The following is a 26,958-nucleotide window of genomic DNA, read 5'->3' as shown; positions in this document are numbered from 1 at the left end:
GATCATCATTAAAATCTCTATAAATATAAAATGAAAAAAAAGTACTGATGTCATGCATTTTAAAAATATTATGATATTGTACAAAAACCTCTGGATCTTTTGTATACATTGCATTTATATATATGGTTCTTTTAGGAAATAGCTGAAGAATCAAATAGGAGCTCACACATAAGAACAAATAGCTGGCTTGGTGCTGCCAAGATTGGCACTAGGGTATTACTCCCTCTTGCACGGGAGTTCCAGGTCACCCTTATGCCTTCCCATGTGGTCAAGCACAGTTTACTGTTTATACACACTGCTCCAGAATTCTGAACACCAGTGATGTAAAAATGGAGGGGGGTGGGGAAAGAGTGGTCTGTAACTCCTAAGTTGTTTAATGAACTGGATCATGGATACTGACTGATACAGAATAAGGAAGCACTGATGGTAGTAAAACTTGACTGGGGATGTAAGGGGGAAATATGGTATGTTTAAAGGAGGCTTTCCCCAAACACCCCACATTGTTTATTTTAAACTATCATTACCACCCGAAAGAAGCTTTCTACTTTGAACTTAAAATAGTAGCATTTAACTGGGACAAGTGAGTAAGTGCTTTAGAATCCAAGGACTGGAGGTGATGAAGCTCTCAAGAGTATCACTCTCTTTCATAACCAAGCTGACTCAGGCTCTTTTAGAAGTTATGGCAACTTAACCATCCCTAATAATGTTACCACATACCTGCATGAAAACAGATAATTGGAGTTAGAACTACCATTTTCTCTTGTTTTAAAATTGTTTCTCACCCATTATTTGTTTTGTTTTTGAAAGTGTGTCATTCCTACTGCATATAGAAATGATATGCACAATCACTGAATGTTTGTATAGAACTACTTTGCTTAACATTATAATCTGTTTAACAGCCTATAGCTACAACAACATGGGGGAGGGGAACCCCTTCTTATTTGGTAGAATCATGAGAAAGGGAAAAAACAAGTAAGTGATAATTTTGGAAAATATGTAATAATAAAATGGTGGTATTCATTCAACTATACCAGCAACTGTGTTTAACATGGAAAAGTGCCTAAAACAGTAAGGGGAAAACATTAAAACATATATGTATATATATATATGTATATATATACACATGCACACACACATGGAGACTATAAAGTGTTTTCAATACATATATGTTCAAGTTCCCTTGTGTACTTGTTGCAAATTATCTGAAACTTTCATTTATCTACCTTTGAACTTTTAGCAGGTTTTTTTTTTTGGACTGCATGTTTAATTCTGTGTGTCTGTATGTTTGTGTTTGAATTTGTTTTTGTATTTTAGATTTGCTATGCAAATTAGAGATGTTCCCAACTACTTATAAAATATTGATTGCTACCTGGATTTCCACCACCTTTTAATATTTTAATACATTACTCATCAGATTTGCAAAAATGTAGTACATTTTCAAAAATAAAATCATGGGTTGTTAATGGCTGAAAAAGACTTCAGAGACTCTCTAACTTATCTGTTGTATTTACATATAAGAAAAATGGAGGCTTGAGAAGGAGATGTCTCAAGGCATAATAGGATACTTATTCTAATAACAGTCAATATTGAATATGTTTTTACATTGTGCTAAGTGCCATGTACTTTCCAGAGATTATCATATTAATTCTCACATCACCTTTATTTTTGTTGGTGCTGTTAGTATTCCCGTAGTACTGAGGAAGAAACTAAGACAGGAGTAAATAACTTTCCTATTCGTTTTGAATTATTTTTGCTGTCTCCCTTCTTGCAAATTTATTACTAAACTCTGTAAATATTTTAGTGTGTTAACTTTCCTGGCCCCTTTCCATTTCTACTTCCCTCATTCATTCTTTTTTTCACTTCATTCTATTCGGGCTGTAATTTCTTTCTCCTTAGTGTACTCACCTGTATGACCTTCTTTTTTCATCCTCTTTTCAGTTATTTCTGCTTTTTACTGTATTTCCTCCCCCCACAGGAATCTATGTTGCCTCCTTATTTCTAGAGGATCAAAATCAACTCCTAGACAGCTAGAAGATCTAGTTTTAAACCCCGACTTTTCTTCTTATAAGCTGTGTGTGTCTTTACTCAACATAGTAGCTTTAACACCTCAGAATTTGCTTCTGCATCTATAAAATTGGAACAGCTAGTAAAACATATCTTGTGTGTTGTTGAAACAGTCAGATGAGTTCATATAAATTAATCATCTAACATCTTGGTAAAATTGCAGTGATTGAATAAATATTTGTTCATTCCTTAAGCATATGTTGAGCATCAATTTATGAAGAAAGAAGAGGGCCACCATCCTTATGCTTGGGGAGTATATAGACTCACAGGAAAGAATCAGTACTATGATTTTTTAACAATTGAACAAGATGGAAATTGTAGGTTGCCCACACTGGTCAAGAGAGGAATTTCTCAGGCTGCTTCCAGCCCTTTGATCAAAGGTGTGATTCCTCAAATGCCTGAATGTCCCTAGGTACTAGAGTTGACATAGCTTTCCCAACTTTGGGGCCTGACAGAAATTACACAAGTCTGAGAGCATGGGCTCTGAAGAATGCCCCTGGAGGGAAGAGATTCAAGATTATTTCCATTCCTTTTATTGTTTCAATCAAGATAGAAACTGTAAGCCTGTAGTTTCATCTGTTCACAGTCATCGTTTATTGTCTTTATTAGGTAACCTAAGTGAAAAGATGCAGGCTTGTTCATAGAAATATAAAATAATAGCATGCACAATTTAAAAACTACTAAGGATTATAGATATTACTATTTCTTAAGTGTTTCATAACCCATTTTAGGGACAGGAACAGCTACTTTGGCATACCTTGCTTAAAGACAGACCATAGTCCTTCTGTGCTCCCAGGAGCTTCCCATGGGAATGAAAATTCCTTACATAGTGGTATCCTGGGATTTGGGGCCCATGTGAAAGATGTTTTGGAGTGTCTCCTAATTAGTTAACAGTTTAAAATGTATTCACTATGTGTCAGCAACTGTCTTCTTTCATCAAGACTGAAATTTTGATGAGAGCCAAGATCACATTTCGTGTGTTTGTTGAATCCCCCACAATACTTAGTGTGTAACCAAGCGCACAGCAGACCCTCACCACACATACCACACGTACTTCCTGACACACTGGTTGTCTTGTGTAGTAGAGAAATTCTCTTGAGTACCATTCTAAGGCTGAACTGTCATTTCTGGGAAATAAGTACAAAACTGGGGTGTGTGATTGATTGGTTATTTTCTACAGTGACTTTTCAAACATTATAAGTATATGGTAACAGCAAAACCAAACAATTTTAACTCATACAGTCAGAAGTGTGCCTTTATTTTCTCCTATGGTAGCACATTTAATTTGTAAAATTACTAATGTCAGACTATAGCCTTCTGACTTCCCATCATGGAAGCTGTAAAAGTTAGTATTCCTCGTTTCTATCTACTTTTCTTCCTCTGCCTTCTGTCTACCACTTCTGGATTCTATACAATTATTTTCTATTTTTAGGTTTATAATATTTATATTTTATTCTGCATCTGTAGCTGTTTCTCCTGTGCTTTGTTTTTTGCTTCATGCTAATCAAAAAAAAAACCAGCATTTACAATGATGTGATTATAATAGAGATCACTATAATATCACGTGGTATGGTTGAACATGTAGAGAAGGAAAAAATGATCCCATCACACTAAAACTTGGTTGGTTCCAAAGGTAGGTAATATTTTAAGCTTCGAGTTAAAAGGTATTCCATTTTCTTCAGTTTCTTTAGCTCCTCAAATTCATGTCCTATTTTAGTTTCTTTCACTTTTGGACTTAAATTTCCTTATGAGCTTTTAATTTTTCTTGAAAATTCTAATCTCCTTTGTTCTTATTGATAAAAGCAACATATGTTTTTATCATATTGCAATGATTTTGTCCAATTTCTTAATTATGCTATTGGTAAACGAAATACTTTCTTCTTAAAATCATTATTCTCTGTGCTCTCTGATTTTTCTATACTGAATTAGAGTTTTTTTAATTATTCTCCTGGTGAAGTCCACTATTACTTTAGTCCCATGACTTTCTGTGCATTTGATTCTTTTTATTTACTTTTACTGGTATACATTCTGTTTCTCCCTGCCCAGAAACATTGTATAGGGGGCAAACTGAGTCCTTGCATTTCCAGAATGCCTTAAATTATTTCTCAGAGTTAATTGATAAGTAATTATGTATATGATCTTGGTACAAAGTAACTGTCCCTCAGAACCTGGAGACATTGGTACATTCTTGTCTTTTGCCCAGTTTGTTTAGGAGATATCTGACACAAATTTGATTTATTTTTTTAGATAAATTTTTTCTTATTTAAATGTTCATTAAGATCTTTATTCAGTTCTAATTCCACTCAAAAATAAAAAGCTCAGGTAAATCTAAGTCCATATGTGTCTAGGCACAGATCTTTTCCAATGCATCCATTCCAGGATTGAACAATTCTTTACAATCTGGAGACAAGTGCTGTTTCCTCCTGCTTTTCTCACTTGCTGCTCCTCTCCCTGGAACACTTTTGCTTCAGGCATTCAGCAGTGAGTGTTGCTTCTTCCCTTCCTTCTGATCTCTCCTTGAGAGTTACATTTTCAGGAACACATTACCTGACTGGTTGTTCAATCTAACAGAATGGTCATTCTTTATCAGATTTATTGTTTTTTCTTTCATAAGGTTTATTACTTCTTATGAAGTTTATTATCACTTGGCACAGTATTTGTTTTTTCATGCTTTTTAAAAAATTCTTTTATTGTCTGATTCCCCCATTAGTTCTCTGAGTTCTCAGAGGACAGGGGTGTCGTGTGGGTCACTGGCATACAGCCTCAGCACACAGGGCAGTGGCTGCACATGGTATGCACTCGATAAATATTTGTTGAATGTATGAGTAAATGAAAATGGTAAAAAATAAAAAGTAAATGGCAGTGATATCATTTTATCTTTACTGCTTTTCTCTTTAAGGCTACCAGTGTTGTATTTCCTCTCCTTATTTCTCCCTATCCGAAATTAAATACAGATAAAATATTCATTGAGCTCACATCATAGGTGAAGTTGGACTTTCATATCCATGCAATAGCTGAGACAGTGTGCCGGGAGCTTCTGGAGCCCAGGAACATTTGTAGCTAAAATGTTATACATATTGTCAGTGATACTCTTTCTGATGTTATTATAATTGGATAATAGTTTAGTTACATTGTGTGTTCAAAGGACCTTTGTGGCTACTTCAGAATGTAAACATGATTTGCAAAACTACTACTACTTTTAGACAGTGATTTACAAATAGGTTTTTGGAGCTAAGGCAGATGAGTACTGCCTATGTTCTTCATTCTGCTTTCTTTCATTCAGTTATGTGGCTACCAGCTTCTTTCTAGACTAGGAGAAGGAGCACCATTCTCAATGTGTCCTACTGTTTACTGTCATGATGAGACATCATTCACTAGTTCCTTAGTTCTGAGCCTGAATATCCTTGGCATTTATTTCATAGTGAAAAATAGTTATAGGTAGATAACTCTTGCTATGTAAGTATCTACTGGCTTTGAAATGCCTTCTTTATTTGTTTTGAATGTATTTTTCTTACTGTTATTATTGTTTATATTCTTAACGGCTCAAAATCCAGCAGACTTTGAGTTTGATTGGTAAGCTCCAGGCTGGGAGCTCTATTTCTCTTTTGTTTAGAGTGTTATCTCCAGTATCTAGCACAGTGCCTGGGACACTGGAAGTCCACAATTGGTATTGGTTGGATGTAACCAGATACTATAGAGAATTCTCATTCCAAAAATTTAGTAGCATAAAAAACCTAAAATGGTATTTACTTGATGCTAGTGAAATGAAGTACAAATAGATAGATTATTTTTTCCTTACTTCTTTCCAAGTATAGGAATTTTCTAAATTCAGAGAACTGATTTAGGCATTGCAATACACGGTACTGACATAATAATACATAACTATATAACCAGATTGGGGGGTGGGGGGCAAACCAGAGTCCTTCATTGGTTTTCTATTTTTTTAAAAGTGGCAGAAAGATGAGAATTTTTTAAAAATCAAAAGTCAAAAAAATCTTCAGATAAACTCAGAACTTATGGAGGTTTCCTCTGAAATTCTTAAACTATGCTGGCACTACCAAGGTGTAACTCTCGAGCTGCAACTGCTTCTTGATAAAGAATGTCTGTCCTTGTTGCCAGTAGTAGTTATATGTGCCCATTTAGAGTGGAAACTACAATGCGGTCCCTGGGATCTTTAAAAAGTAAGGCTGCAGCATGTACACCTGAGAATAGACCTACAGAAATAGACTAGATCTTTCCTCCAGATTGCATTATTCATCATCACATGCTTGTCTTTACCTGTTTTGGAGTCTGTTTTCTGATCTTCCAAGGCTTATCTCCTTCACATGTCCATACCATGCATTTCTCAGACAGACCAACATATTAGCACACATTTGGTATTGCAAAAACAAATTCTCGTCTTTAAATGAAATCTTTGACTTGCGATATGATTGATGCTGGGCAGGATGCTTACTATGGATTTCTTCATCCATTAAATGAAGGACTTAGGCAAAATAACATTTCTTAAATTTCACTGAACTTCAAATACAGCATACTACAAATGTTAAGTAAATATTTGTTTCATTGCATTTGGTAAGTGACCTTTTTATTTCCTTCCAAGGTAAAAAAATAGTATTACATTCAAATGCCTGTATAAACATCTCAGAACTATGACGCTTTAATTCAGGGTTTCTTATAGATTATCTTTACACTTTCTGCAGTATTTCTCATAATGTGAGAATATTAGTGGCCTTAAGAGGTGAAACATACTAACTCTTCTCCTAACTTAAAAAGGGAATCTTTTGGGGAGGAAAAAGTATTCATTAAAAGTGTTCTAATAGATGATAGATATTTGGTAATGTACTTGATGGGGCAATTAATAGATTTTTTTCTAAGTTGACTATGCTACTACTATCTTGTTATACAATTATATTGCTTCTCTGACAGTGCAAAGAGAGAAATTCCTTTGGTCTTATTTCTATAAACCAAACCAATTTTAAATTTTTTAATTTTTTAAAAAAATTAAAATTTTCAATAACTGTTGACATACAATACTATATCAGTTTCAGCTATACAGCATAGTAGGTAAATACTTAAATAACATATAAATTGATCCCCTGGTAAATCTGGTAACCCCCTGACACCACACATAGTTTTCAAATAATACTGACTGTACTTTACGTCCCAGTGACTGTGTTGTAATTGCCAGTTTGTACTTCACAGGGATGAAGAAGCATCCTTTTTCACCCTCCCCCAACCTGTCTTCCCATCTGACAACTATCAGTTTCCTCTCTGTATCTATGAGTTTGTTTATTCATTTATTTTGCTTTTTAGATTTCACAAATAAGTGAAATTATATGGTATTTCTCTTGTTCTGATTATTTCATTTAGCATAATACCCTCTAGGACCATCCATGTTGTCACAAATGGCAAGATTTCATTTTTGTATGCTTGAGTAATAACTCATTGTATATATGTACCACATCTTCTTTATCCATTTACCTATTGATGGACACTCAGCTTGCTTCCACATCTTGACTATTGTAAATTAAGCTGCAGTGAACATAGGGATACCTTTGTCCTTTCAAATTAGTGTTTCAGATTTCTTTGGATAAATACACAGAGATTAAATTGCTGGATCATATGTGATAATTTTGTTTTTAATTTTTTGAGGAAGCTCATAGTGTTTTCCACAGTGGCTGTACCAATTTACAATTCCATCAGCAGTACACAGAGGTCCCCTTTTCCCCACATCCTCACCAACACTTGTTGTGTTTCATGAGCCAAATTTAAGTATCACTTCAGAGAATAGATGATATGAAGAAAAAAAAAAGAACCTGCTTCTCAGATCTTCTTAAGAATATAGATTTTGTTTTTTAAGAGGAAGTTCACTCCTGCATGCCAATGCAAAGAATGAAAGTTTACATGTTTTTAATTCCTAGAGGAAATGTACATAAAATTGCTATTTACTGTGTACAATTTGCTAGAGTGATAATTTTCTGGATTAATCTTTTAAGAAAAATTCAATCTACTGAAAAAGTTAAAATAATGAGTCATGTTTAGTAGGTAAAGGAAATAAAGTATAGTTTTGAAAATGACAGATTTGCTACAAGAATGCAAAAGTTGATGAGACTAGGAAATTCAGAGACTTTTGCTGGCATATTTTCTCTATTACTCAGTTAATGCAAAAGTCCATTTATCAGACATCAATTATGTGATAAATTAAGATATTCTTGAAGTCAGACTGATATTTTTAGGAGACCTTCTCTAAACAAACTGATGTATATAAACAGAATTATAATTGAACAGAGGTTAAAACTGGTTAGGAAAACCTTGAGACTTCTTCAGGACTTCATTTCACAAAGTACTGACTGAAGGTAGATGCATGGAAACATAAACACATTACCGATGCCTATAAAAATAGAGTATATAATTTCTTAATAATAACTAGCAATGACTTGAAAAGACCGTAGGTTTTAGTCATAGCTCTTGACTTACCAGACAGGCCACTAATCATTCTTGATACTCCCTTGCCTACAACATATAAATTGTTCAATTATCAGCTAAACTTTTTAATAAAATTGTGCTACAGAAATACTAGGGGATAGTGTAAAGGTTTGTGTTTGGGCGTCTTTTCCCATGAGAAAGCTAAACAATTCCAAGTATAATGAATATATTGTTTTTAAAGATTGAGCCTAAACACTGCCATCATTTAATGCTTCCATTGCTAAAGAATAAATAAATCTGACCAAATGGGTAGATGGATATCTTTTAAGTTTATTACAGAAGAAAATGAACATGATCTCTTAAAATAAAACTAAAGTCTAAAGATAAAAAAAACATAAGTCTTTCTCAACATACACATTGAGAAAGTTACTATAAACTTGCACTTAATATTCTAATTTAAAGCAATCTCTTTCAGAGAATAGAAGCAGAAAGAATACTCCCTAACTTATTCTTTGAGGCCATTACCCAATACCAAAGCTATACAAAGGCATTACAAGAAAACTGTAAGATCTTCAACAAAATATTAGCCAATAAAATACTACAATATAGAAAAAGAATTATATACTATGACAAATAGGATTTATGCCAGGTATGCAAGGCTGTTTCAACATTCAAAAGGTGGGGAGTGGGGCAGGGGTGAGCAATGGGGAAAAAGCAGGACAACTGTAACTGAACAACAATAAATTTAAATTTTTTTTTAAAAAATCAATTAATTGATTACATTAAACAGGCTAAAGAAGGATAGATGCAGAAAAAGCACTTAACAAAATGTAACAATATTTAAAATAAAAGCTCAGCAAACTAGGGATACAGGGGGAACTTCCTCAACTTGGTAAACAACATCTATTTTTAAAAACTTACAGCTACCATCACATTTAATGATAAGAAACTCAAAGTGTTTCCAGTAAGACTGGGGACAGGACAGGGATGTCCCCTCTCACTGTGGCTTTTCAACATAGTACTAGAAGTCCAGGCAATGCAATAAGACAAGAAGAGGAAATAAAAGATTGGGAAGGAAGAAATAAAACTCTTTGTTCCCAGATGACATGATGTTCTATGTAGAAAATATGAAATAGTCAACAAAAATACTCCGGCAACTAAGAAGCAATTATAGAAACTTGCAGTGTACAAGGTTAATATATAAAAGTCAATTACTTTCCTATGAACCAGCAATGAACTAGTAGAATTTGAAATTGAAAACACATTACCATTTATATTAGTCCCCAGAATGAGATACTTAGGTGTATATCTAAAAATGTATGTATAAGATCATTGAGGAAAATACAAAACGCTGGTGAAAGCTACTGAAAAGAACTAAATTGATGGAATGATAGTCCATGTTCATGGATAGGAAGTCTTAATATTGTTAAGATGTCGCTTCTTCCCAACTTGATTTATAGGTCCAACACAATTTCAGTCAAAATCCAAGCAAGTTATTTTATAATTATCAATAAATGGATTTTAAGTTTTAAGTAGAGAAGCAGAAAACCCAATACTTAAACACAATATTGAAGGAGAAGAAGGTGAGCTGACACAACCTGACTTGAAGTCTTACTATAAAGCTACAACAATCAATACAGTATGGTGTTAGTGAAAGGGTAGGGAAATAAATCAGTGCAACAGAATAGAGAGCCCAGAAGTAGACCCATATAAATATAGTTGACCGATGTTTGTTTGACAAACGTGGACTAGGAACAAAATCTTTTCAACAAATGGAGCTAAAACAACTGGTCATCACATGCAACAAAGTGGATCTAGATACAGATCTTTCATTTTCCACAAAAACACAAAATGGACCATGAACTTAAATGTAAAATGCAAAACTATGAGATTCCTAGAAGATAACATAGGAGAAAACCTAGAAGACCTTCAGTATGGCAATGACTCTTTAGATGAAACACCAAAGACATGATCCATGAAAGTGGTAATGTAAGCTAGAGTTCATTAAAATGAAAAACTTCTCTGCTAAAGTCAATGTCAACAAACTGAGAATACAAGCTACAAACTGGAAGAAAATATTTGCAAAAGACAGATATAATGAAGGATTTTATTCAAAATATACAAAGAACTAATTTAACTGTTAAAGCAATAAAAAATGAACAACCTGATTTTAAAAACGGGCAAAAGACCTGAATAGACATCTCACCAAAGACAATGTACAGATGAAAACTAAGCATTTGAAAAGATATTCAACATCATATGTCATTAACAAATTGCAAATTGAAATAACAATGAGTTTCCAGTATGCACCTATTAGAATGGTCAAAATCCAAAACACTAACAATACCAAATGCTAGTGAGGATGTGGAGCAACAGAAACTCTTCATTCATTGTTGGTTGGGATGGAAAATGATACAGCCACTTTGGAAGAAAGTTTGGCAGTTTCTTACAAAACTAAACTTACTCTAACTATGCAGTCCAGCAGTTGTGCTCCTTGGTAGTTGCACAAAAGAGTTGACAAGGAATATCTACACAGAAAGGCACACCAATGTGCATAGCAACTTCCTTCATAATTGCCAAAACTTGGTAGCAACAAAGATGATCCTCAGTAGGTGAATGAGTAAATAAACTGTGATATTCAGACAATGCAGTATTATTTAGCACTACAAAGAAATAAGCTACCAAGGCATGAGAATATGGAGGAACCTTAAATGGATATTACTATTGTGAAGTAAGCCATTCTGCAAAAGCTACATACAGCTTCATTCCAATTGCATGACATTCTGGAAAAGGTGAAACTGTGAAGACAGTAACAAGATTAGTGGTTTCCAGGGATTAAAGGTTAGGAAGGACTGAATAGGCAGAGTACAGAGGATTTTTAGGGCAGTGAAACTATTCTAAAATATACAACAGTGGTGGGTACATGTCATTTTACATGTCAAAACTAAAGAAAACTCATAGAATGTACAAACTTTGGGTGATAATGATTTATCCATGAAGGTTCATTGGCTGTAACAAATGCTTGACTGGTCAGGGATGTTGATAATGCAGAAGGTGTGCATATGTGTGTGCAGAAGTACATGACCACTCTCTATACTTTGCTAAATTGTACAGTGAACCTACATCTGTTTGTAAAAATAATGTTCATTAATTGAAAAAATAAGACAACAGGAAAAACACAATTGGAGAAATATGATAAGCAAGACAATAAAAGAATGTCTTCTTTTCCTTATGGGTGGCCATAATGTCTCAATTCAAATCCTCTTTGGTCACTCATTGTCCAACTTGAGGTTAAGGAAATAGCCTATAATTGACCTACAACTTTATTTGCAGTGAACAGTTAGCACCAGTCATTCATAGAAAGGTTGGTGGAGGAGGGGATGGGGCACATGCAGAAGGGAGCCAGTGCCCATGGTACCTCAAAAGCTATAAGCCAAATTCTTGTACCTACAGTCCCGTGCCTTTTCCTACAGTGTTGAAGATGAAAAGTCTTGGTTGGTTTTATGTATTTCCCCCCTCATCACTGCTCAGAAAATGAAGGATACATATTATCTTCATTTACAAAATGCCAACTTGTAGTAGAAACTTATTTTTAGTTAGCCATTACACTTAGATGATTTATGCCACCTCTGATGTGCTCTCTGATAAAGCATGACCTCCTTCGTGGCTCTGGAGATGACCTATGTGCAGTGATCTGGCAGGCACGTGTAGGGGGAAGCCTGACCTCAAACTATAGGACCGTCTACATACGAAGTTCCCTGGTGGTCTAGTGGTTAGGACCGTCTACATACAGTAAGGTTCTCTAAAGCAGCTGCATTTCTTGTGGGACCCAATTAAGTTTGCCTAACTATTGGGTTCTTTAGTTTTATTCATTTTTCTCAAAAGGAAAGAGATTTTTCTAACATGCAAAATATCTAGCTTTTAATGGCCACTGAGCTAAACTAATAAGGCATCTACTAATGGTGTTCATTTGTTTGTTTCCATTCTCTGTTTTTCTGGTTCATTCTTGGAGGTTAGAGCAAGTATGTCTTTCAGTCAGCTGACAGTTGATCTTCTTAGAAATGACACTTTCACATTCCCAACTATAAGGAGTAGATACTCTAGTTTTCATTTAGCTTCTCATCCACTGAGGGTCAGTGAAGAATCAAGATGTTTAATATTGATTTTCATTGCCTGTGAACTCAAGTTAGCATAAAGGGCTTTTCCTAGACATCATTTTCTAAAGGCAGAGTCAGTGGCTCCTTTATTTCCAAACTCCACTTTGCTCAATGAAGATTTGAAAATGGTGAATTTACTCTTTCACTATCTAAAAATACTGACCCACATTCTGAGACCCCTGTCATTAATACATAGAGGAAAACAAATTCTCACATTCCTGTTCTTTTCTGCTCTCATATTTGCATATGTGAGCACATAGTACATATAGCACACATGTACTATAATTATTGCGTTCTTTTGTTTTAAGACATATAGTGGGTTTGTTTTACTAGGGAGCAAAGTTATGTTTATTTCAGAGATTATTTCTTCCACTCTTAAATATTATGACACAAAATAAAGCTTTCTGAAATATATTCTTTATTACCTACCACTATCACAAACTCTATTTCACATTCTAATTAGTATTATCCTGTTATCATTCTTTATAACTCAAATTTCACTTTCTTGTTTGTCTCTATAAAAGTAAGTCCAAAAATAGTCTCTGGTTCTACACATTATTATTATTATTATTTTTATTATTATTCTCATTCATATTTTTACCTGGAGTATTTTAAAGACCTTTAGAAACTTTTTGTTTCCAGCCACCCTCTCTAAGCTGTAATCTATTTGCTCTTTGGTTGAGTCTTTTCTTATTTGCATTTTTGGAGTGTGCATGTGTCTCTGAGCAATCTGTAAACTCTCAATGTGGTTACAATTAATATGCTTTTAGAGGCTTTCTTTTTCCTGGGAAATTTCTTGATGATTTTTACTTTGTCATATCGTGAAAACTGTGTGTCAAAGCACCACTGCACTAATAGTGCTTCTCTACTTGTTTGTACTCTTCTGATTAGAGGAACTGGTAGTAGACAACCAACTCTTATTTTGGTTTCTACAACACAGAGATTGCTAGGTGACTTTAATCCCTTTCAACAGAGGACAACAACAAATTCCTGTCCCCTTTAGATTTATATAGTTTACCTAGAAGCTGTAGTTGAAAAAATGATTTAAAACATTCTTCAAAAGCATGCTTCTATACAGACCACCTCCTACAGCTCTAACTTGGCATCAAATATTTTTAAATTATGCTGCCATTTATTATTATGATATGCTTGTTAATAAGGAATCATTTATCTTCTAAGTAGCAATAGTTGTATAGCATACCCAGGGAATTACTATATGAAAATCCAGTTTAATATGAAAATGATAATTTTATGAAAAAATAATTGTGTCAAAGTTTTGTTATTAAAATATCTATTTGGATTTCTCATTTATATGACTCTTTGTCTTAAGTATGATTGAATTTACAGCTTTTTATACTAAATGTCTTTATTTAGGCAGAAATATATTTCAATTCTACCATTGTGGTCATTACTTGAAGGTTTAACTTCATAGTTTTATATTTTAATAATTTAAGTGTTATCATAAAACATTTTATATAATTTTCATAGTTAATCTTGAAAAATAAAAAAAACCTTTCATCTTTAATTTTCATTCCTTCCATCAGATTTACCCATGATGTTGCTTCCTAGCCATTGCCAAAGTTAATAGCTACATTTTCTCCACTAAGAAGTGGTGGATTTGCAAAAAATTTTAACATTTACTTAATGCCTTTTTTTATCCCTTGTAAGCGTCATGTAAACAGCCAGAACTGATACCCAGCAGGTGGACGTGAGTGTGGCTATCCTGATGGCTACTGAAACATTGCCGAGGCAGCTGGAGAATTCTGCTGTCCTAAGCCACCATGGCTCGCTCCTCCTGACTCCCTGACCCTCCCCATGATCCACCAACTATGATAATGTAGCCTGGAGGTGACCTCTCGGACCTGCCTGCAGCACTATAACCCATGTTTTCACATGCTAGCTGTTAATATTTTTATTATCACTCGTGATTATCACTCATTTTGATTATCACATCCTGTTTTCATGGATGAAAGAGAATCATCATTTGTCTTAACTTGATGTTTACTAAATTGTTTTTAAGAATACTTTATGATAGAAGTATTTCAATGACTCAATTTTGCAAAATGCATAATTTATTTTTAACAATCCAGGTAATCATAACACTGGAGTTTTTCTGTGTGTTTTGAAATCTTTTCAGTATGATGTTCCATTTTAAGGAACAAGGTAAAATTAAAATCTTTGGGAAATTTCTGGAGTTTTTCTTTCTCCTTTGCCTTTTTATTGGTAATAAGATTTGATTTGTTTAAATTTTTAGAATGCAAAATGTACACAGTATTATATTTGAAATAATGTTGCTTTTTAAAAATAGCAATAACTCAAATATTGGCAGCCTCATATGTAGTATAAAATTTCATTTTACATACTATTTGCCATCTCATCAAGCCTCAGAATTTTTCTCATTGATCCTTTGATGTTTGTATTGATGTTATTAATGTAATAGCTTTAAACCTTCACTCACATACCTCATATGATTTAAAGCACTCTTGCATGAAGTTACTATCTGGGCTGTTGAATGGTTTATATCATAATTAATAAATTTAAAAATGTATTCTTTTATTTCCCATCTGTCTTATAGAAATGGCAAGGTGCGGTTACTATATACCTAGTAATTTTCCTGAAGAATAGGGAAAATAAATTCATTTTTTAAATATCTAGGTAATATTATAGTTTGAAGCAGTTTTTTGAAATGCACTTACAGTCTGCCAAGTTATCAATCCTCAATGTATTCCTGTTATGAATGGATATAATTAGCCTTTCAGTCTAATGAGCCATGGTAGCAACCTCATTACTCTGAAAATTCCATTACATCACTTATGAAATTACCGTATCTAAAGGAATAGAATATACATTGTAAAATTTCTTGGGAATCAACAACTAGCATTATGACTATCAGTTATGGTTATATATCACAATTTAAGGATTATTCATTATAAAGTTTTAATAGTATTTAAGTGAAACTTAAATTGAGATACTTCTATCAATATAACTTTGCTCATGTTTTTATATTTTATTCATTTGTGCAATACCTCTTTTTCTTATATATGTATTTTTTTCTGTCTGCATCAAATTAGATCTCTGAGTCATAGGCTCATAAAGCACTGAACCTTGTCTGGGACAGAGATACTGCAATTCAACATTTTATAGGCATCTGCAGTCCTCATGTCTGAGAGCCATGAAGTTATGGAGTAACAGTGTCAACATTAGAGCCTGAGATGGACTTACATTTTGGTTATCTTTTCTACCTGCCTACTTCCTTAGTTTGCTTAAGGGTTTCTTAGAGTTATGGGACAGAAGTTGCTTCTGAGATTCATCTCAAAACTTAGTTCCAAGTAGAATTATTGCCCTACTGTGTATCATATAATCACCAGTCCCTGTAGAAAAAAAGGAAACAGCAGATGAATCATTAAAATCAGAAAAGTGTACACACACTTTTCCTTACCTCTTTTTCTCCTTTACCCCTTTCTTCTCCTTTACTACATGCAGTTTCTAGAGGGGATCCCACAAATCCTTGAACATAAGGGATGCCAGTTTTGTTTTAGAGAATTATGTTTCCTATTTTAGTGGATAAAAAATAAACCATATTCTGTACTGGCTTTTCAGAGTTAAAACTCTGAAAAAAAAAACAGTTGAGGGCACATCTCAACTGGTTTGTAATTGCCCTGTCTCTGACCAAAGAGGTCACATATTAGCAAGTATATGAGTGTCATAAAGATGTTTGTGTTGCACATGAAAATATTTATATATGCTTGTTCTGTGTGATTTTTACTCAACATTTTCTTCTAATATGGGTTTTCCATCTTGGTTTTTAAAAATATTTATTTCCTCATGCCCCTCCCCCTTTTTTGTTAGTTTCTGGAAGATATAGAAGTTGATCTATAATCTATAAGCAATGCCAAGTGAATTCATACCTGTACTCCTCCATTTCTATGTTTGATTCTTAAACAATTTCTTTATACAACAAAAACACTATGCCAAACATTTTATAACTGCTGCCTAATATTTCATCTTTCATTGGCAATTATAGTTCTATAAGGGCTGTTGATTAGAAAGAATCTTGTTTGGTGTATATTTGTTTTTTTCTTAGTGGAATTTGTTCTGTAAACACTTACTGAATTTTTCCTTGAGGTCACCAAGGAAAAATGCATTAGAAAGTACAGGGAGTAAATATGCAAAAGGACTTCCTTTAGTTTTCTTCTTAGAGTTTTGACTACTGTAGTGATTTTTTAAAAAACATTAATAGAGCAGCCATTGCTGCCAAGTAGCTGACATTCTGAAACAGCTCTTTCCTGCAGCACCATTCAGTTGGGGTCATTTACTAGCAGAAAGAGGGTGTGGGTATATGTGTGGGGGTTGTGTGTGTGAGAGAGAAGGAGAGAGCACATGCGCAAGGAGAGAGAAGGAAAAAGGGGAGGAAAACCATTTCTGGGCATATACTGCCGAGGTCAGTAACCTGCTGTTTGGTGACCTCTAGTCTGACTCCATTTGGACCTGGAGGAGGATCACACTCAGCTGGGGAGCAGTGAAGGCAGCATCACAACAGGAGGAAACACCTATAGTTTTGAAGCTTGAAGAGACAGGGGAAAGTAAGGGTTCTATCTAGCAAGATAACAGTCCCCTGTTTGTAACAGAGGCATTTAATGACTTTTGATCACTGATGGATTCATCTATTGAACAGACAATATATTGAAGGTCCTGAAGAAAGATTTCTATACATGGTGTATATATAGCTCATATGGATACATATACCTAGATAGGTGGGATGACTGGTTTATAAAGAAAAGTTGTATTTACTTTTTGAGAGAAAGTATCTGTTCTAGGGTTTGAAATATAGAATAACTTACCGGTAACCAAAATAAAATATTTTCTTTATTGAATCTCAGCCAGTGGAAGCCAAGAGGCCTGCCACCCACAGAGTGTGCACTGAGGGACATGGCTGGTAGTGTTGTGAGGCTTAAATGACTAGCTAGGATGTTCAATAAGTCTTAGCTATGTTTAGTTTTTCATCTACATTCTGAAAAATATTGTAGAAAGTACATATTACCTTCTAAAACACAGTGAAGAGTTGATGAAGATAAAATATACCAGAGTAGGTTTCAATTTAGGAGAACAAAGAAAAATCTGTCTTGAAACCGCATAGCCTTAGTAAGATTGCAACTTTGACTGCAAGGTTTATTTCATTTAATTAAAAATGTGGATATGTGTGTGGGAGTAAGAGCATTGAAGATTAAATGAACTTACAGGTTTTCATTCTTAGATCGATCTGTCTGTCTCTCTCCCCCTTCCCCTCCCTGCCCCCTCCCTCTCCCTCTCCCCCTCTTATCTTAGTTTGTCTTCAGCAACAGTTACCCTCCATGTTTATTCTGGTTTGCATTCTAAGTGTTTTTTTTTCTTATAATCTCAGTTTTCCAGGTCAGAGGGAAAACTCAATGCATAAGCTAATTGTCAATATTCTGCAGCTTCTTTGAAAATATTCACCATAGGCACGCACCCTAAATAGTCTCACTGAACTTCTCTTTCAAAACAGGTACTCAAGCTCACAAGTCATCACAGTATTGATTTCCGAATATTATCATATTGGAGACATTCCAAAACTGAACAAAGCCAGGATTGTGACCATTGAGGAACTGTGTTCTAACAAGAGACCTGTGGTCTCTTACAGGTGTACATTCTATTTATTCAGATGGCCTCTTTTTACAACGGGGTTGTTTGAGGCATAGAAAACTGGAACTTCACATTTCTCCTTGATAGTTTGCCAGCTTGGTTCCCAGCCAACCAGATAGCTGCTTGTAGTGACACTCCTTCCTCTAGGACTCCCAATCCTGTGCCAGCCCTTGGAGGGCCATCCCACTAAGCTGTTCACACCATCCTGACCAAGGGTACCAAGGGTACCACTGTCCTGAAGGCCCCAATGTATAGGTGGAAACCTAACACCAATTCAAAAGACAGCTAATGTTCCAATAAAACTCTGAAGGTAAAGAATATGTAATTTTTACTGTTTAAGTTTTGTTCTACAGTTTTAAACAGAAAATAGGAAGGCAAGTATGTAGTTCTGTTGCTTCACCTTCCTGAATGTTTGGTCCATAAGCTTCTAAACCCAGCCTTAGGAATCTAAGCAAGTACAGACAATGACTCTTTTCCAGTGGTACCAATGCTGCTTTAATCCTTCCTAAAAGCAAGACATATTTCATTGTCTCCAACCCTGACCTCCTGAACTTCACCTGACTGATAATTATTATATTTACTTAGATTATATAGCTTCCTCAAATATATCATGTCAGGAATTTATTTTGTCATTTCAGATTCCTTTCTAGAATTTTCCATTTCTCTGATAATACCATCATTCTTTCAAGATAGCAAACTCAAAACTTTATTACTATAATTAAATCTTTTTTTTCTTTCTACATCTAGAATGTTACTAAAGTCCACTCATTTCTCAATCAGTAGTATTTTTCCACTTGATCATTGTGTTTCATTTCCTCTGGAGCCTTCTCATTCTCTTACCAGTTTATATCTGAACCACTACAGGAAGTTAATATCTTGCTTATATTATGTTAACACTAAATCTTCTACTTCACACCCACTAGGATGGTTATAATAAAAAAGACAGACAATAACAACTGTTGGTGAGGATATGGGAGAATTGAAACACTAATTTGTTGCTGATAGAAATGTAAAATAGTACAGCCACTTTGCAAAAACAGTTTGACAGTTTCTCAAAAGTTAAACAGAATTACCATATTTCCTAGCAATTCTACTTCTAAGACTCCTATTCCCAAGAAAATTAAAAACATGTGTCCACACAAAGCACAGAGTAATTACGAATGCTCATGTTTAAAGTGGTATTATAAGCTCACAGTAACTTAAAGGTGGAAATAACCCAAGTGTCCATCAACAAATGAATGGATAAACAAAATGTAATGTATAATGGAATACTGTTCAGTCTTAAAAAAGGATGGAGCTCTTCCCACAAGTGTCCAGAGGTGACCTCTGATAATGGTTGACCAAGAAAATCCCACAAAGTCATGCAAATCAAGAGGTTCAAATCATCATGTTCACTTTCAGAATATGCATGCAACTGCCCAGGCCATCAGAGTCATGCATACTTGAAAAGCCACCAGTATCTTCAGGATGTCACTTTACAAAAGCAGTGTGTGCCATTCTATCCTTAGAATGGTGGAGTTGGTAGGTGTCCCCAGGCCAAACTGTGGGGCTGGACACAGAGTTGGTGGCCTGAAAAGATTGCTGAATTTTTGTTGCACACACTTAAAAATGCAGAAAGTAATGCTGAACTTAAAGGTTCAGATATAAATTCTCTGGTTATTGAGCGCATCCAGGTGAACAAAGCTCCCAAGATACGGCACAGCACTTACAGAGCTCATGGGCAGATTAACCTCTACACGGGCTCTCCCTGCCTCACTGACATGATCCTATTGAAAGAGAGCAGATTGTTTCTGAACCAGAAGGAGAGGTTGCACAGAAGAAAATAACATCCCAGAAGAAACTGAAGAAACAAACAGTTATGCTGCAGGAGTAAATTCAGCATAAAATAAATGCTAATACAAGTAAAAGGAAAAAAGGAAGGAAATTATGACATGCTACAACATGGAAGAGTATTAAAGACATGTGCTAAATGAAGTAGCTAGTCACAAAAGGACAAATATTGTATGAGTCTGCTTTTACGAGGTATATAGAATAATCAAACTCATAGAGACAAAAAGTATAATCATGTCTGTCAGGAGCTTTGGGGAGGGGAAATGAGAAGTTATTGTTTAATGGGTACAGAGTTTCAGTTTGAGAAGAAGTTCTTGAGATGGGTGGTGAATAACTTGTCATAGATGGATGCCATAGAACTGTACACTTAAAATAAGGTTAAGATGGCTTATATTACACACATTTTACCACAATAAAAAAATACTTGTATGTAAATAAATGTTCATAGCAGCATTACGTATAATAGCAATAAGTAGAAATACCTCAAATGTCCATAATGAATAATACAATGTGATACACCTATACAGTGGAATGTTACTCACTGATAAAAAGAAAGGAAGTAGTAAACCCACTAACATGTAGATGAACCTTGGAAACGTTATGCTAAGTAAAAGACACCAGACACAAAGAGGCAAATTTTATGGCATTGTATTTATTTGAAATATCCAAAATAGGCAAATCCATAGAGAGAGAAATTCAATTAACTAGAGGAGGGATGAATGAGAACTGACTCCAAATGGGTACTGGATTTATCTGAGGAGTGATCAGATTGTTCTGGATTTTAGGTAGGGCAATAATAGCACAACTTGTTGACTATATTAAAAATACTGAATTGTATATTTTAAAGGGATGCATTTTATGATATGTGAATTATATCTCAATTGTTAAAAACCTACATGATGCCTTATTTCTAAAGGAACAGTATGCCCCAATCTCAGCTTATTATTTCTAGCTTTGTGACTTTGAGAACATTAAGTGGCCTCTCTTCTCAGTACAATAGGGACAATAATAACTGCCTCACCAGCTGTTTGTGTTAAATGAGGTAACACATGTAATACATCCAGCACTTTGTCTAACATTTACTAAGAACTCAGTAAATTTACTAAGACCCCTGGGGCACCAGCTTTCAACAGCTTCCAGTATTATTCCAGATACTATTTTCAGATATTTGGAGAAATGGCCCAACTTCCGTAGCCATTTTACCAATCTTCTTTATGTCCTGACTCAAATCTACCTGTCCAAATTCTTCTAATATCCCCTTATAGAAATCCATTAGTCAGAATGGGCTTTTTATTCTCCCTCAATATTCTGTACATATTCTTACAGCTTTCTGACCAAAAAGAGTTCTCTTCCTGTTCCTCTCTGTCTTTCTCTGAATTTCACCCTGCCCTTAGAATTTGGAAGACTTTCTGAAACCATGCATTCAATTTCCTCCTTTATTTTATGGATGATAATCTCTACTTTTTGTAGCAGGTAGATATTTTAACTACAAGATTTTTACTACATCTCTGACCAGTGCATTTTGGTTATACATATTTGGTTATGTACTTTAGTAAGTGATATTTTCAAAGTACATGTCCAGTCTTGTCTAGTTAAATTGAAGGGGTCACATGTTATGATGTTTTACCTTCTCCATTCACTTAGCACATTGCCTTGATATAATATTCTGAATAAACATTTGCTATTTACTGGTTAAGTTAGTGCTACATCTCAGCAAGTACAGGGGTTTAAATTAATGATTCTCAATCCTGACTGCACCTTAGAATAACCTGGGGAATAAAGCTTCATTTTAGTCCAACAAATCACAATCTCTGAGAAGAGGCCTCAGCTTCACATGCATGTGATACCATTGCAACCAAGGCTGAGAGCCATGTGATTAAACAGATGAAGGACTCTGAGCCAGTGGGTCCCAGGCCTGACTGATTGTCACAATCAAGATATAAGGAGCACTGAAGTAGGCAGAGGTGCTTCGGGCCTTGCAAAGGGCTTTACAAATATTAGACAATGTTATTGTGGTATATTTGGGAGTTTCACCGCTTTGAGAAAGATCCTCCAAACCTATTTTTTTTTTTTAGCAGCCAACGGTGTAGTGGAAATATCCAATTATGGGCATCTTAAACCTTTTAAACTCTATGTAATAGCTTTCATACCAGATGTGCATGCCTTGTTTCTTTTTGCTAACTTAAAAATATTCACTCTGTGTCTTTCCCAGGCTGGCCAACATTCAGTAGCAGACCCTCTTAAGATTGTTTACTTGCCCTTGTTCCTGTTGAGTTACCACGCTTGGAAGCAGGAGATGGGCTCAGCAGCATCTAACAGGCCATGATCCAGGAGGAGCAGTGAGGGACAGAGCTGCTGGTAAGACAGTGGGGACAGTCTTTGTGCTTGGTGCGTGAGAAGTTTATCCCCAATTTAGTGGTAAATGTTTCTTCCAAGCTGAACTCTAAGTTACTCTGTACTCTCTCAATGACCTTTATTATCTATGATCTAGACACATGGCTTAGATGTTAAAATCTATGAATTCCCCAAAGTCATATGCTGAGTTTTGTGTATATACTTTATTTTTCTGGAGAAAAGACTTTCATCAGATTCTCAATGTCTGTGACTTTTAAAATGATAACAACCATTCAAATATAACAATAAGCGCGGAGAAATGTGATATCTGTAACTGCTTGCCCCCGTATTTCTCCCATCCATTTTTACATCACTGTGGCCACTTTGTCTCAATCTGTTGAGGACCAAAAAATGATATTTGTGATCATTTGCCGGACTGAAAAGTGAGCACCAGCTGAGCCCAGGCAGCTGGGCTTCATGGCAGTGTGGCTCCAGAGAACTAGTGAAGAACTAAAGTATAAAGTGACAGAACTTAGGAAAAATAATGTCATATTTCACATGATCTTTTTTTTAACACGATTTAAAAAAACATAGAAGACTCACACAAAGAGACACAAAATACTTTTTACATCATGTTCTTGTAGTTGATCTTAATAGAGATCAATTTTGTTCTGAATGCCACTGACCTGCTAATGAAGGTCCCAAATAAGGGTTATTTATCAGATCAGTATCACTTATGTGGATGAGTAAAAGTAGGTAATGTACTTTTATTCCAAAATATTTAAAATGGACACTAAAATGAATTCTACTATATATAGCTTTGTCTTTGCTATAATCCAATTAAAATTATGAGGATCTTGCAAGAAAATGGAGGTTAGATAGAGAAAAGGTAGAATGAGGCTTTTTTTCCTTCTGTAACTCCGTTCGCAGGTAATTCAGCTTTGGTTTCCCAGAAAGCCCAGGTATAGCTATAATCTGTGCCCTCACTCCAGACTTCTGAGGATGTAAGTATGCACTCTGCCACTTGATACTTTTCAGAGATGGACCTGGTGCTGAGAAATCCTTTCCAGGGTGTCCCCAGTTAAACTCCCATGATTCCTGGATGTTGCCATTTTCGAGACACAGGGCAAGTGCCTCTGCCTAGATTACCTCTCTGCCCTGGGAATTTTAAGTAAGGGAAAGAGAACTCAGCACTGTAGTAACTCTCAGAATGAAAATTTTCCCCTTGCATGCTAATGTTTTTAGAGTAATCATTGTCACTGAAAATAGACTTCCTCTTTCCCCTCTCATGCTGGAAAATCTTAGGTAATTATGAATAAAGCATTCTTTGCTTTTCCCCTCCTCCCTTAGAGGATGCTTCACCTCTCACTGTGAGGACTGTGAGTGCTCGCTCTGTACTTGACCTTAAGAACTGAAAGAAATTTTTAAAGTGAAACTTTTATCTCTTTAGTAAAGTGCTAAGATTTTCTCTTCTTGGAGATGAGGGTGGGTAAGTAGGAAAGTGCAGAAGTTTACAGAAAAAGTGTAAGATAAATTACCAACAAGAAATGAGGTCAGGAAATTAAAGTATTATCTGTATGTTAAAAAAGAAAATAAGATTTTACAAGCAGCCCTCGTGTGCAAAACATATCTTAGTTTGCATTTACTTTCTTGTAGTTGGATAAGCTCAGTCTAAGACTTATTTTCAGTAGCAAATAAGCCTAGAGCTTGTATTTTAGTAACATTTATTAGCTATATGTTCTTTGGAAAATTATTTAACCTCTTTAAGCCTTGTTTTACTTAGCAAATAGGTGACAGTTAATATAATGGGATCATATAATATTATGTGGATGATATGTACAGGGCCTGGCACATAGTAAGTAAGTTCTCAATTTTATACTAGCCTTTGTTATTACTATTATTAATGCTGCTTTCAGTTTTTAATAGTGAATTTAGCTAAAAAGTATTTCTTAAGTAATTTAGCAAATACCAGACACTCTTTAGGAACTAGAATGCATTAGTGAGCAAAATATATAAATGTTTTCTTTTCATTGTTTATCTTAGAATCTAGAGAGGGAGACAGACAAAAACAAGATAAATAAATAAAAATGTATAGTATGTTAAATATCAAGAAGTTCTAAGCATAAAAATTTAAAGTAGAAAAAAGAAATTGGGGGCATATTGAGGTAGTGATTAAAGATGAAGTAGTCAAGAAAGACCTCATGATATTTTTTGACTAGAAATGTGAAAAAGAAATAGAAACATAACCATAAAGTTGCATGGTAAAGAGTATTCCAGGTAGAAGAGAAAAGCCACATAGCCTTAGAACAGTAAACAGTTTTCCAGATGAGTCAAAGAAAATCAGAGCATCTTATGGAACTTAATCATATTCCACCAATAAACATGTATCTATATACCCAAGTGATACAGAGAAGAGCTTTGGACGTTCAAGGAATAGCACAGTTCATGTAGACTACAACAATTAGAGGAGACCACAAAAATACATGGCAGGTTGTGGCCTAGATCTTTAAGGATAAAAAGAATGTGAGTAATTGGTAAAAGGGTGCAAACTTTCAGTCATAAGATGAACAAAGTCTGAGGATGTGATTATAATACTGTATTGTATAATTGAAATTTGCTAAGAGAGTAGAACTTAAATGTTCTCACCAAAAAAAAAAGTTTAAATATGTGACATGATGAATGTATTAACTTCATGGGGGATGTTTTTTTACAACGTATATATCAAATTATTATATTGTACCTTATATACACTGATCTTACAATTTGTCATTTGTATCTCAGTGATGCTCAAAAAGAAACTCCAAGGAAAAAGTTCTAATTCAAGTTATTTTTTCAAACAACACACACACTATATGCCAGTAGATGCAGGTGGAGGAGAGCATGAGGTGAAGTGAAATAAGGATGTTGGCTTTGAGGGCAGGGGTCTGCTGGGCTTATGGCAGGGGGTGGGGCAGAGGCAGGCAATCTTGTGCAGAGTGGGTAAGTAGTGAGTGGGAGAGAAGATGGCAAAGCAGGTGAAGCCAAATTTTATAAAATCCTGAGGCTAGACCTAAGATTATTACTTGCTGTCTAACAAATATTGAGGAACAATTGAATCAGTAAGTAACAAGGTATTTCAAGTCTTTAACAATACTATTTTGACAAGTTTGGAAGAGCAGGGAGATGGGGGAAGTGGTTAGGTTGTGATTTAGGAGGATTATTATAATAAAAATGAGACTGAAAAAGGAAGATAGATTTGATATCTTTTAAGGAAAAATCATTAGGATTTTATTGAGGTTTTGCATACGGGAGATACAGGAGGAGTCAGAGTTTCTCTTCGAGTTTTAAAATGACCAGAGAAGTGTTGGCACTAAAAGAAATAGGGAAGTCAGGGTGCCCAGAGGTGGAACATGACTTGCCTGAGGTCATGTCATGAGCTAATGGCAAAACCCTCACGGGCCTCAGGTTTCCACTTTGAGAGCCTCCTCCCCACACTCTCCATGCTGGCTGTAAAAAGTGTTAGTGATTTGTATTTTGCCAGCTTGCTTGTGGAGAATAGAGTTAGCAGGTTTGGAAATGCCCATTAGCACTGTGTTTAGCTGTTCCTGTAATTAATGGGGACATTTTTTTACCCTCTTTCATGAAACAGATCTAACTTGTTTAGATGGGGTCAAAGAAGCATTGGTAGGAGGAGAAGAGGGTCATTACTACATGTGCCTAGAGTCTCCAATCTAGTCTTTGTTGATGTTTCCTGATTTAAAATAAGCCATCTTTCTTTCTCTGTAGTAGTTTGAGGTGGAATAAGTATTTCTATCATTGTACTTTTTTAATGCTTATCTTTCAGAAGAAAAGTGGTTTCTGCTATCTCAAATTTATTATCACTACCTAGACTTTAAAATTAAGACATTGAATGTTGCTTTCTTAAAGATCAATCTTATAAACTGAGATCAGTGGTCATTGTTCTAACAAGCCTTATCAAATTTATCTTTTCAGTCATAGGACTTGAAACAAAAATCATAATGCAGTGCTATTTAAACTGAACTCTTCAAACTGTTCTGTGGCCCATTGGGTTATAAATGTCCCCTTATTTTTAATAAATTATAATTATCTAGCAAGAAAGAAGAGGTGTATTTAAAATAGAAAATGTTTATTTTTCTATTTACAAGTTGTATACATGTCCTTGCTCTCTCCATTTCATTTGCCACATTATGGCACCAACCATGACTCAACTGTGTGAAAACAAAACCTCTGTTACATGTGCTGTCTTATGTATATTTTCAGTCCCAAACCGGTTTCATAGTCTTAATGTCCCAAGAGACTGAATTTCAGATGACTGTTGACACTCTCATGGGATTCTCCTGAGAACTCTGACAATCCCTAAATTCAAAAATAGCTCTATAGCATTTTTGGTACTGATACCTGTCTGCATGTGACATGTATTTTGAGTTTCGAACAAGTAAGCCTTGCTAAAAGAATACACCCTATGGAAGTTATTTTTACCGTTCTT

At 35.0% G+C, this 26,958-nt stretch overlaps 1 protein-coding gene across 4 annotated transcripts in view; it reads left to right on the top strand.

Annotated features, from left to right (window-relative positions):
• Positions 1–26,958, top strand: part of TET2 (tet methylcytosine dioxygenase 2) — a 119,033-nt gene that overhangs the window by 13,526 nt on the left and 78,549 nt on the right. For all 4 annotated transcript variants that reach the window (XR_004903130.1, XR_004903131.1, XM_036025755.1 and 1 more), the window contains exon 2: positions 22,351–22,496. The gene's annotated coding sequence lies outside the window, so the exon portion shown is untranslated. The remainder of the gene's footprint in view (positions 1–22,350; positions 22,497–26,958) is intronic.

The sequence above is a fragment of the Phyllostomus discolor genome, chromosome 1 (genome assembly GCF_004126475.2).
Source record: "Phyllostomus discolor isolate MPI-MPIP mPhyDis1 chromosome 1, mPhyDis1.pri.v3, whole genome shotgun sequence".
NCBI lineage: Eukaryota > Metazoa > Chordata > Mammalia > Chiroptera > Phyllostomidae > Phyllostomus > Phyllostomus discolor.
The sequence above is the reverse complement of the archived record's forward strand: the minus strand, read 5'-3'. Positions and strand labels throughout refer to the sequence as shown.